General features: G+C 38.1%; 1 protein-coding gene across 10 annotated transcripts in view; it reads right to left on the bottom strand.

Moving 5' to 3' along the window:
- The window catches only part of ASTN2 (astrotactin 2), a 986,627-nt gene that overhangs the window by 558,188 nt on the left and 416,219 nt on the right, over window positions 1-12,220 (bottom strand). The window lies entirely within an intron of this gene.

Genomic DNA, 12,220 nt, shown 5'->3' with positions numbered 1-12,220 from the left:
GCAGGCTTCTCACACACACCCCTCAACTTCTAACATGTGATATACTTTATCACATGTTATTCACTATAGTTTTATTACTATGTATAGTATATACAGCAATACAATTTCATTACTATAGATACTATCTATAGTAATAAAATATGTGCTACTATACATAGTATCTATATAAACTATATAGTAATAAAATATATAAATTACTGTATTTAGTATATATGGTAATAAAATATATTTAGTAAATAACTTGATAAAGTGTATCACATATTATATATAGTACATTATATATTTCTACATATTCATATACTGTATAAATGTATATATGTATAAATTTATATACTGTGTAAATATATATAGTGTATATGTATATATAGTATAATGTATAAATGTATATATAGTAAATATGTATATATAACACATTATAGATGTACATATGTACTATATATAATGTACTATATATAGGGTACTATATATAGTATGTACATGAGAGATATATATATATTTTTTAACTATATTACTACATATATTTTAACTCTGTGCCTGTCCCCTGCCCCACAAGAATGTAAGTTACATGATGGTAGAGATTTTTTTGTTTTGTTTTGTTTCTTCTGTCGGAGCCTTACATCCTGCTTAAATTAGGTGCTTGATAAATATATACTGAACGTTGAATGAACAAATACATGAATGAATGAATAAATACCAAAGCCATTTTTTCAACTTGGACATCAAAGCATTAAAGGAATTCAACAGACCAGGAATTGGCAAAATTTTTCTGTAAAGAGCCAACTGACAAATATTTTCAGGTTTACAAGCCATAGGGTTGTGACTACTCAATTCTGATGTTGTAGCACAAAAGCTGTCATGGACAATATGTAAGCTAATGAGCATGGCTGTGTTTAAATAAAAATTAATTTACAAAAAACCAGCAGTTGTCCTGCAGGCTATAGTTTGCTGACTTCTGCACTGGACTAAACACTCTTAGATAAGGCACTGGGTCTGAATTTTCTTCCTGTTGAATATCAGTACATAAACACAGCACAATGTCTTACACAGCATTGCCACTCAATAACAATTTTGAATGAAATGAAACATATATGAAATGTAGTTCTGCTCTTCACTCTGTCACAGCACTGCCTAAGTGAGCTTGTTGCAACAATGGAAATGCTCTATATCTCTCCAATATGAAAGCCACCAGCCACATGTGACTGCTGAGCACTTCAAATATGGTGAATGCGACGGAGGAGCTAAATTTTACATTTTATTTCATTTTAATTAGTTTACATTTTAATTTAAATGGCCAAAAATGGCCAATAGCTACTGGACTGGACAGTGGAGTTCTATCACAATAATTATTTTGCTTCATGATTCAGTTCTATTATCTTCCACCCCCACCAGAGGAAGCTTTCCCTAATTGCTAAGGCTCACAATAACTGACCTTTTTTTAGGATATATTCATTTCACTCAATCCATGTTTTAGTCACAGCTATGGTAATACCGAATGTTTGTTGAGCTTTAACTACCAGGTATTGTGCTCAGTGCATAATACACTTTATCTAGCTCAGTCCTCATAATTACCCTCCAAGGTCTGCCATGTTGATAATCTTTCCCCTGTTTTACCTTTGGGAAAAACAGAAGTGTAGGAAGGGTCAGCGAAGTGTCCAAAGTCGTGCAGGACCCAAGTGGGCTGGGATTTGAATTTTCATCCATTTGAATCCAGAGTGCAAGTTCTTGACCACCACAGATGCTTATTAAGTGTAAACACTTGTGTTAATCCACATTTCATGGGTGCACATGTTATCTATCCTTCAAGAGATCAGGAATCAGTGGTTTTCTTCATTCTACATATTTCAAAGCCAGAATACTGGCTTTCAGTAAAGATTTTCAGTACACAGAATTTCAGAGCTGGAGAGTACGCAGGGAAAATCTAATGGAAATGCCTTTTGTATTATAAATACAGAATTTGAGGCTCATAGGGAAAAGGGGACTTGTCAAAGGTCATACCATGTGTAAACTACAAAGCTGGGATTAGAGGCCATGGAGTTTTTCTCTAAATTCAGTATTTCATCTTTCATGCGCTCATTCCACCACTCATTTTTAAACATCAACAGTGTGTTGCACGATGGGTTGGGAATGAGGAAAAAACAGTGGATAATGCAGACACAATCTCTGCCTTTATAAGGCACACAGTTTTTTAGATAGCTAGTAATTGAACACAGAATGACACACATACATGTATCATTCAAGGTTGTAATTATGCGCTGATGGCATAGGGTTGTAGTTCAGAGGGTAAATTCTGAGGCCAGACTTGTAGGATTCAAATCTAGACACTATCACTTCCTAAATGACTTCAGGAAAAATCCATTAACTGTGATTTAGTTTCTCACCTGTAAAATGAGACAATAACACTATTTCATTACATTAATCCTAAGGCATGCAACTTCTCACATTTTATTTTTATTTTCATTTTTAATTTTTATTTTTATTTTTATTTTTTATTTTTATTTTTATTTTTATTTTTTAGAGTCTCACTGTGTAACCCAGGTTGGATTGCAATGGTGCGATCATAGCTCACTGACACTTTGAACTCCTAGGCCCAAGTGCTCTGCCCACCTCAGCCTCCAAGTGGTTAGGACTACAGTTGCATGCCACCATGCCTGGCTAATTTTCTTAAATTATTTTAGAGACAGGGTCTCACTATGTTTCCCAGGCTGGTCTTGAACTCCTGGCCTTAAGTGATCCTCCAACCTTGACCTCCCAAAGTGCTGGATCACAGGTGTGAGCCACCACACCCAGCCCCCATATTTTAATATTCCTGAAATGAGGACTTAGCTGATAATTATTAGTATAGTATGGTATAGTATGGTTATTATTATTGGCAGCATTTTTTCTTAGTGGTACATAAACTATATATATGTGTGTGTCTTAACTTATTTTAAATATAATCGCATCTACCTCACATGGTTATTGAGAGATTAAATGAGATAATATATGTAAAGGCTTTGAAGAGTGACTGACACAGTTGCCACTGTATAAATGTGCACCATTATTACTATTTACTATAAAGGAAAAGTAGAGAGCACTAATGGAGCATAACACATTGGGGAAATAAACTAGTATAGAAAGTCACTTCCTTGAGGAAGTGACATTTTAAGTTGAAACTAGAAGGATAAGGAGGAGTGAACCAACTACAGAATACAGTTTATAAGAAGTGGGGCTGGATGAGGAACAGATTGTCCCATGAAGAAGAAACAGCACCATCACTAATGCAATTACATTGGCTAGAAGAAATGACTCACCATTAACAAATATGGAACTCTTTACAACATGGCTTTATATCCTACTAACACTCTCAATTCCAACCTAGGCTTCATTATCATCTTTTTTCCCATACATTTGTTTATTGATAATATATTTATTGTAAGGTTTTACATATATATTTAGAGCTTTCCTGGATTTATTTTTTAAATAGTAGGACATATGCCATGTTTAGAAAACCAATACATTTTTTAACACAGTTTTTGGATAAAATTAAATATATTCTCTAATTTAAATGTCAGTAGATTGTATTTATCATGTTAAAATCTGGTCTTAAAAGCTGAGCACTTCCCTTTTTTTGTACGTATAATCATCAGAAATACCTTAGGCTACTTCTTCCTATATGCAGCTTTGTGGCATGATATTTCAGATCTCTGACAACCTTTTTCTTTCAAGTTCAGAAGCAAAGGTTGCCTTGGACTTTCAATGGGACTGGCAAGTTCCCAATAAGAAAAAGTTTTCATAGTCTCTTTTGTAGTTTACCCTAACCTTCTTGACCTTCTAAATTTTTGAACAGTCAGGCCTGTTGCTTGCTTTGCAGGCTCCCTGAAATTTTATGACCTCATCCTAGACACAGATTGTCCTTTCTTAAAAGACCTTAAACATCTTCTACAACATAACATTTTACAACACATTTAAACCAAATATATCAAGACTACCAAACAGAGATAAAAAGTAGTTTCCCTACAACTCATACATGCTGTCACACAGTTTTTCTACCTCTCAGTTCTGTATTGTTTCCTTGCCCTCAATTCAATTCAGTATTTTTATTTTTTTCAAGTCAACTTATTCTGTAAATTATTTGTCCAAAGGATTCATGCCTGCCTCTGAGAATTCTATACAAATACCTATCAAAGGGGGAATCCCAGAATGCCTCTCTTTTCTCAATGCTAAGCAAATTTCCTCACATGCCAACTCCTTAAAACAGTAGCTTGGCCAAATCCCAGCAGTGATACTTAGTAAATATATGACCTTGAGAATGTCAATCAACTGCTTTAAGACACAGCTACTTGTATCGAAGCAACAATAACTACCTAGAAGTGTTATTATAATAACTGAGAATAGCTATATAAAGTCTTTGCATGGTGTTTGGTACACAATAAGTGCCTAATAATTTTAGATGTTGTTATTGTCACTTCAGTGTTCATGTACTTCTTGATATCTCACCAAAATTCCATTATATCTCTTTTGACTATAAGCTGTATTTGGTTGTTGTCTTAACACTCCATCTGCTACATATAGATAATGAATCTGCATTAAATGGATTAATCTGATGAGAGAAATGGGATTTATGAGTTACTGACTTGTTTCATGGAATGTAAGCAGAAAACTTTGGTTTGTTGTTGTTCTTTCAATTACTTTTGTTGGAAAAGATTTTTAAAAGCTTAATTCCATTATCTTTCATGCCAGAATAACAAGGTATCATGTTAATTAATTGATAATGAATTCAGATGAGTTCTGTTTAATTCACGTTCTAGTAAAGTTCATGACAAATGAGTGGTGAGTTGGAGAGCAATATGGGTTCTGAGGATCAGAGAGACTCATTTCATGGAGGATATGCCCAGCTGAGGCTCTCTGGAATAGCAGCATGGTTAAACAAGGACTAATTCTAAACGTATAAAGGGAAGAGTTTACCTTATTTGAGTTCAGAAAAGACCAGTGCTGCCCAAGCAGGGGAGAAGGTGAGTTTCAGAAAAGGATTAGGTATCGCTGAGAAAGTGTTAATTTAGCAAACACACACTTTAGCCAGAGTGTTGTCAGCACCCTGAGAACTCTCCATGGTGCTGACACAAGAAGCCTACACCTTACTCATTGAACAAGCCTTGACACTTTAGCAACTGAAACTTGATTTCCATCCATCCATCCATCCATTCATCCATCCAAGAAAAGATGTATTGATACAGGAACTGTTTCATTTCCAGATACAGCAATAAACAAGGTGAGCAAAGACCAAGTCTTTCTATAATGTGTATACTCATATACAAATGTCCCCTCTTCAGTCTGCCAGAAAGTTGGTTCTCTATAGACAAATATCAGCATATTTTACTGTGGCTTTTACCTACTTATTACCATACTTCACTATATATGCTCTACCACCTAGAAAGTCCTAAAGATACCATTTCCTTCAAAACAGGGAATTTCTCCATCACTGTAGATTCTTGGAATTTATAGCTCCATAAAAATCCTGTATCCCTTTAAACTTTAGTAACATAGAGCTCAGCAAATACCAGAAACAATCTGTAAGCATTAGAAATATTTAGTACAATATAAGATTGCTATATGACATAACCACATACAGTATATTCTCATTTCATATCCTACTACAAATGAAAAGTAACTGCTGAAGACATGGAAATAAACTGAATGTAATGGTGAACATGACTGAAGTTCATATCAATCGTGGAAAGAAAATTCAATTTGTATAAATGCCATTTACAAGTTGTTTCAATCATATGTACATGCTAAGTTATTAGTGCTTAAAAGGTCATAGAAACATAGATTTTGAGCTGGAAAATATCCTAGAAATTATTTAGACTTTTAATTTGTATCATGCCACTAATTTATGGTGTGACACACGGAAATGTGCTTAGCCTTGGTGGCTCTTGATCTCCTCATTTAATTACACTAGATGGCTAGGAACTCTTCTTGCACTAAAAGTATGTTCCCACTCATTGCTTTGTTGAAGAAAAGGAATCTGAAGTTCATGGTGTGGCATACTCAAGGTCAAATGGCAAATTTGTGGCAAAGTTGACATTAGGATTGAAGGTTGAAGGTTAATAATTATTTTCTTTTTTCTTTCTTTCCTCTTTCTTTTCTTTCTTTCTCTCTCTCCTTCTTTCCTTCCTTCCTTTCTTTCTCGTTCCTTCCTTTCTTTCTCCTTCCTTCCTTCCTCCCTCCCTCCCTCCCTCTCTCTCTCTCTCTCTCTCTCTCTCTCTCTCTCTCTCTCTCCTCTCTCTCTCTTCCTTTCTTTCTCGCAGAGTCTCATTCTGTCACCCAGGCTGGAGTGCCCTGGTGCAATCTCAGCTCACTGCAACCTTCACCTCTCAGGCTCAATCAATTCTTGTGCCTCAGCCTCCCAAAGAGCTGGGATTACGGGCATGTATCACCATGCTCAGCTAATTTTTGTATTTTTAGTAGAGACAGAGTTTCACAGTGTTGGCCAGGCTGGTCTTGAACTCCTGGCCTTAAGTGATCCACCTGCCTTGGCATCCCAAAGTGCTGGGATTACAGGCATGAGCCACCATGCCTGGCCAGTAATTTTTTTCACTGCCAATGTTCAGAAGTCACACAAGGACTAAATAAAAGTTCAGCAGATAGGAATGTCTAGCTTACTCTAAATTCCTCCTTCAGCTGGTTAGCTACTGCAGGGCAGAGATGATATCATATTTTCTTCTCACATAATCTAATGCTATGCACATTGTTGGATTAAACAGCTCATGAAATATTTATTGAACTAGTAAGTGAAGATACACATGACTGAATAACTGATTATAAAAATAAGAGAAAACCTTGTATTGGGTTTCCACCATATATTATCCACTGCACCAGTGAATTTTAAATTTTATTTTTCATCTCATCCTTACAACAACTCTAAAAAGTTGAAATTATTCTTCTCATTTTTAGTTATAAAAAATGAGGCTTGAATATGTTAAATGACTTACCCAGCTCCCTACAACCAGGAAACAGAGAAGAGAGAATTTAAACCTGGCTGTGTCTGACTCAGGAAGATATTCCAATTCTCCTCTGGTTCACTAAGTGCTTGAATGAATGAATAAACATATGAAAGAATGAGTTAGTGTTCTGCTGTCATTTGCTTCATGTGTTGTAGACCATATTGTCAAAGGTTTTATTTACAGAACTTGGTGTGATGCCACAGATGTGCAGAACTTTAATAAAGCTGTTTCACAATAAGACATTACCACACTGATATTCTTGAGAGTCAAAGCCTAATGATTTCAACTGTTTGGTGTTGCATTTTATTGGACCAGAGCAAGTAGTCCTTGGATGTTCACTTTCTGTCCTCAGAGAGATGAAGATAATGGTAGTCTATCCTGGGAAGGAGCACAATGTCACTCTGGTGACATGTTCAGGTCTCCACTAGCCACTTTTTTGCCTTGGTCTTTCATTGGTTTGTTCTCATCTCATCCAGTGTTGTGCTGTTAAATGTTTAATGATTGTCTTTCTGAAAAAAAAAAATAAACTAGATTTTGTTGCATTTACCAATTGTGTTGGTGTAAACATCCTCACCACAGCATATTTTCAGGCTATCAACATGCCATCACTGAACAAAGAGTTGGGAAAAGATGTTAACCGTCCACTCTTATGATGCCACGTGAGCTGGCTCCAGCACATCACGGATCTAATTCCATAGTCATCCCTGTGGGTGGTACTAATTGTTGAAATCCCTGGAAAAACACACCGGAGATGGGCTGTGGCATGCAGCCAGGAAAACTTGGCCAGGTTCATGTGTGCACCAAGACAATTATATAAATGTTTCAGCTGTAGCATCTTCTCCACTTTCCTCCTCCTTCCCTGTCACTTGGGAGAAACAATTCTTCTTATCAACACATCCAGAAAAGCTTTAGGGAATGATAACCAGCGCTTCGACTCCATAACTCTGTCCAGCTCTACAGATTTGACTCACAAAGTAGAGACTTCTTTAAAAGAAGCTAAGCTACTTTTGACATATCCAGATCTAAATGTATATAGGGCTTCAGGGTTTAGTTTTTCCATGACTTTCCCCAAATTCTAATTCCTGATGGGAAGCAAAGAGTGGAGAAAGTTCTAATTGTTCTTTTAGGGAGTTAGATGCTCTCCAAAACAGGTGGACCCATCTACTTGTGAGAACAGATGTTCTCAAAGTCTTTGGACACTTACCTTTTAAAGACTTCTCTTCATATTACCTTCCCAACCTCATCCCCTGCCACTCTCCCAGTGCTCTGCCTGCACCTCATTCTCCAGATGGCAGCACAACTAAATTGCTCTCTGGGTCCTAGAATCATTCTAAACTTTTCTCTTTTTCAAAAAATCAAGTTCCCTCTGCTAAAGCACCCTCCATACTCATAGTCCCTACAAAAACTTACAAAGCTGAGCTAAAAGGTCATCTTCTCCATGACGTATCTCCTGAAATCCCCATCTAGAATACATTTCTCCCTGTTCTTCAGGCTTGAGGCACTTTGTTAATGCATTGTTCTTGATTTATACTACACTGTGTTTTTGATAATAGCTATATATGAGCAGATTCTTTTTATGCCTGTGAGAATGTAAAATCCATGAAGGCAAGAACATTGTGCAATTTGTCTGTGATTTCCCATAATACTTAACACACTGACTTACGAGTTGCAGAATTAAGAAAATCTTGCTTGAATTGAATCTAATGAATTGAACTAAATTTTACAAAGTAGATCTGAGTTAAGCCCCATGAAAATATATTTAGGGATCTTATGTTCCTATTTCTATTTTCCACCTGTAGACAGTCCTATCCATTTATGCCTTGAGTGACTTATAAGAGAAAGGTGCTTTGCTGGGCATTGCGGTGGAAAGAATATAGGAATAGATATGATCTCTGGCCCTAAGGAATTTACTTTCTAGCAGGGGAGATAAACTTTCAATCATTAACTCAAGTTTTAATCTGGTTTTTAGTCAACAAAGAACTCTGATGATTCTGTAGAAGAAGTCATCCATTCTACTGAGAAGAAGTAAGAAGAAATTAAATGAGTAGGATTGTGGAAGGTAGATGATTAAAGGGTGGGAGGCATTTCAGGTGGAGAGAAGAGCTGAACTCTAGTGAAAAGGTAAAACTTTACATGGGGATGTTTGGGGAATAATTGTGAGTATAAGCAGAGTAAGCAATGGAAAGAGGCATGCTGCTGGAGATGTGTTGGAATAAGAGAGTAAGACCAGGGTATCCTAGAATTCAGATACCTGGATGCTGCACAGTTGTTGGTGATTCAGTTTTTCTAGATCTGCCAAATATTTAACTTGAGTTCTTATGTAAGTGAATAAAAGGGGAACAACTAGAATTGGTATATACAATTGTTTCAAGAAGCATCGGGAGGAAAATTCCCTTCTTCCTTCCTTCTTGTATTATTCTTTGTCTCTTAACTACATGTCAGGCATTATGCTGAATTTTAAAGATAGCAAGAAAAGTGAAACAGACATCTTGAACCTCCCTCCTTGCTCCAACAAAGTTTACAGTCTGGTGATAGTTCCAGACAAGGAAAGAACAATGACTTTGTAGAGGAACAAGGCCATGACATATGGAAGCACAGAAGGCTATGACAGTAGGTGGGAGGGCCCATTCGTCTGTTCAGGGCTAGGGGGAGGGGGTCAGGAATGCCACCTGTGGGAGGAAAGGTGTTTGGGCTGAAAGTGTAGGAAATAAAAAGAAGCCCCTGCTCTCCCATTAAAAGGAAAAAGACATTTTCAAGGGGAAGAAACAGCCTGTGAAAGGGACAGAGGCATGTGAGGGCATGGTGCCTTCAGCGAACCTGCACGTGGGTGGTATGCCTAGAACCCAGGACACGAGGCGAATAGAGGCAGAAGATGAGGTGATAGAAATAAACACAGTTTTGTCAAGACAATTAAACTAATAAAATTGGCAACTGAGTCATCCCCCATCTCTTGTCTCCTGTGACCCAGGGACAGAAGATTGCCTTCCTGACTCGGGATCTGTAAGTATTTAATCTTTGAACTTGTTTCCTACGGTTGTGTTTAATTGAATCTGTGCCTTCTGTTTGAAGGAGCAGGGGCTATCCTAGGCCCTGGATGCTGGGGAGAACACAAGGGCAGGCTCCCAGCACATGAATGATGGTCAGGCAGGCATTAATTGTGCACAGGTTAGATAAACCACAAAGGGTGGCAGCCAGTGTAATCAAGCTTCCTGTGTGAGAAGTTCACAGGATCACAGGTGATCTCCTGGGTCACCATCAGACAACCAGATCTTAGGCTGCCCACCAGGTAAAAGAAGCATCCCGTGAAGGGCACACTGTAAACACCCACACCCAGCCCCACTTTATTTCCCATTTGGGAAGGGTTGCTAGACGTTCTACTACTGGAATCTCAATTTAGCTGGGGGCTCTTAGATCAGGACCCAAATGCCCATTCTCTGTTGATGTTTAGTAGTCATCTTGAACTTACACCCAAAACAGCACTCTTTGTCTTCCTCACCCAACTCTGACCTTCCTGCGGCATCCCCTGACTCAGTTAATAATAACTCAATGTGTTCCATTGTTCAGACTGAAAAATTTGGAATAATCTTTGACTCCACTCTATTTTTTGCATTCTATTCTCAGCAATAAATTCCGTTGAGCGTATACTCTTAAATATATCCAGAATCTGATCACTGTTCATCATCTTCGTCTCTTACCTCCATGGTCCAAGCCACTACCAACCTTTGACTAGATTAGAGTAACAGGACCTTTGAACACTCCTGAATCAATTCACTACACAGCAGCCAGAGTGGTCCTACTCAAATGCAGGTCACAGCATGTTGCTTCTGTACTGAGAATCTCCCAAAGACTGTCCATCTTCCTCAGAGTAGAATCTGAAGTCCATATTATCCTATACAAGGCCCTGAGGACCACCATGCCCAAAACTTCTTCTTCTCAGTTTTATTCTCCTACTCCCCTTCTTTCTCACTCTCCATCTTGGCCCCACTGCCAGTGCTAAATAAGCAGCATATTAGGCCAGGCGCAATGGCTCACACCTGTAATCCCAGTACTTTGGGAGGCTGAGATGGGTGGATCATGAAGTCAGGAGTTCAAGACCAGCCTGACCAACAAGGTGAAACCACCCATCTCTACTAAAAATACAAAAATTAGCCAGGTATGGTGACACGTGCCTGTAATCCCCACTACTCAGGAGGCTGAGGCAGGAGAATCACTTGAACCTGGGAGGTGGAGGTTGTGGTAAGTAGAGATTGCGCCACTGACTCTTTTATCTCCGTCTGCCTGGAAACGTCCCTTGGATACTGACATGGTTTATTCTCCCATCTCAAGGTGGCTGCTCAAATGTCACCTTCTCAGAGAGGCCTCCCAGACCACACTGTGTATAATGAAACTCCACCCATACTCCCAGCTTAGCACTCTACATGCTTTGTACATCATTCTTTTCCCCCACACCAGCATCTATCATCACCTCACAGAGTCATATAATTTACCTGCTTATTTGACTACTGCAGCACTGTCTCATAAAAATTTTCAGAATGATGAAGATACTCTATATCTATATTGTGCAAAAATGTAGCTGCTAGTGTATGGCTATGGAGCACTTGAAATCTGGGTTGTATGACTGGGAAAATGAATGTTTAATTTTATTTAATTTCAATTAATTTAAAATAAAATGCCACATGTAGCTAGTGGCTACTATATTCCACAGTGCATGTTTAGTGTCTACCCCACTAGCATGTAAGCTTCATGAGGGTGGAGATTTTGCATACTTTGTTCACTGCTATCTTCCCAATACCTAAAAATATGCCTGGCTACTAAAGAAATACCTGTTGAGTGAATGAATGAATATGCTATGAGATTTCCACACAACATCTCATTCAATCCTAATGACAGTTTTGTGGGTTGGGTGCTATTTTCATTCTCTTGTACTGAAAAGTAGGCAGTGTCTTGCTCAAGATCACCCAGCTAGTCAAAAGAAGATAAGCTCTGAACGCAGGGATATCTGAAGTGCAGACATTTTGCTTGTCTGGAGTTGGGCCAGATGTTCTCTGTGGTCCTTTCTTACTCTGAGAGTCTGTGTTTCTCTAAGAATTTCCTCCCTTAAAAGGCAATGGCAGCACATAGATTAGTGTTAATTAGATTGATGGGCCTTCTTATCCAGTCACTTGTCAATGGCTCAGAATCCATAGTTCTTTAGGTAGAGGGAGCACAAAGCCTCTTTCCACCCAGCCTCTCCCACC

The sequence above is a fragment of the Macaca fascicularis genome, chromosome 15 (assembly GCF_037993035.2).
Source record: "Macaca fascicularis isolate 582-1 chromosome 15, T2T-MFA8v1.1".
NCBI classification, from domain to species: Eukaryota; Metazoa; Chordata; class Mammalia; order Primates; family Cercopithecidae; genus Macaca; species Macaca fascicularis.
Note: the sequence above shows the minus strand (reverse complement) of the source record. Positions and strands in the feature narration are given on the sequence as shown.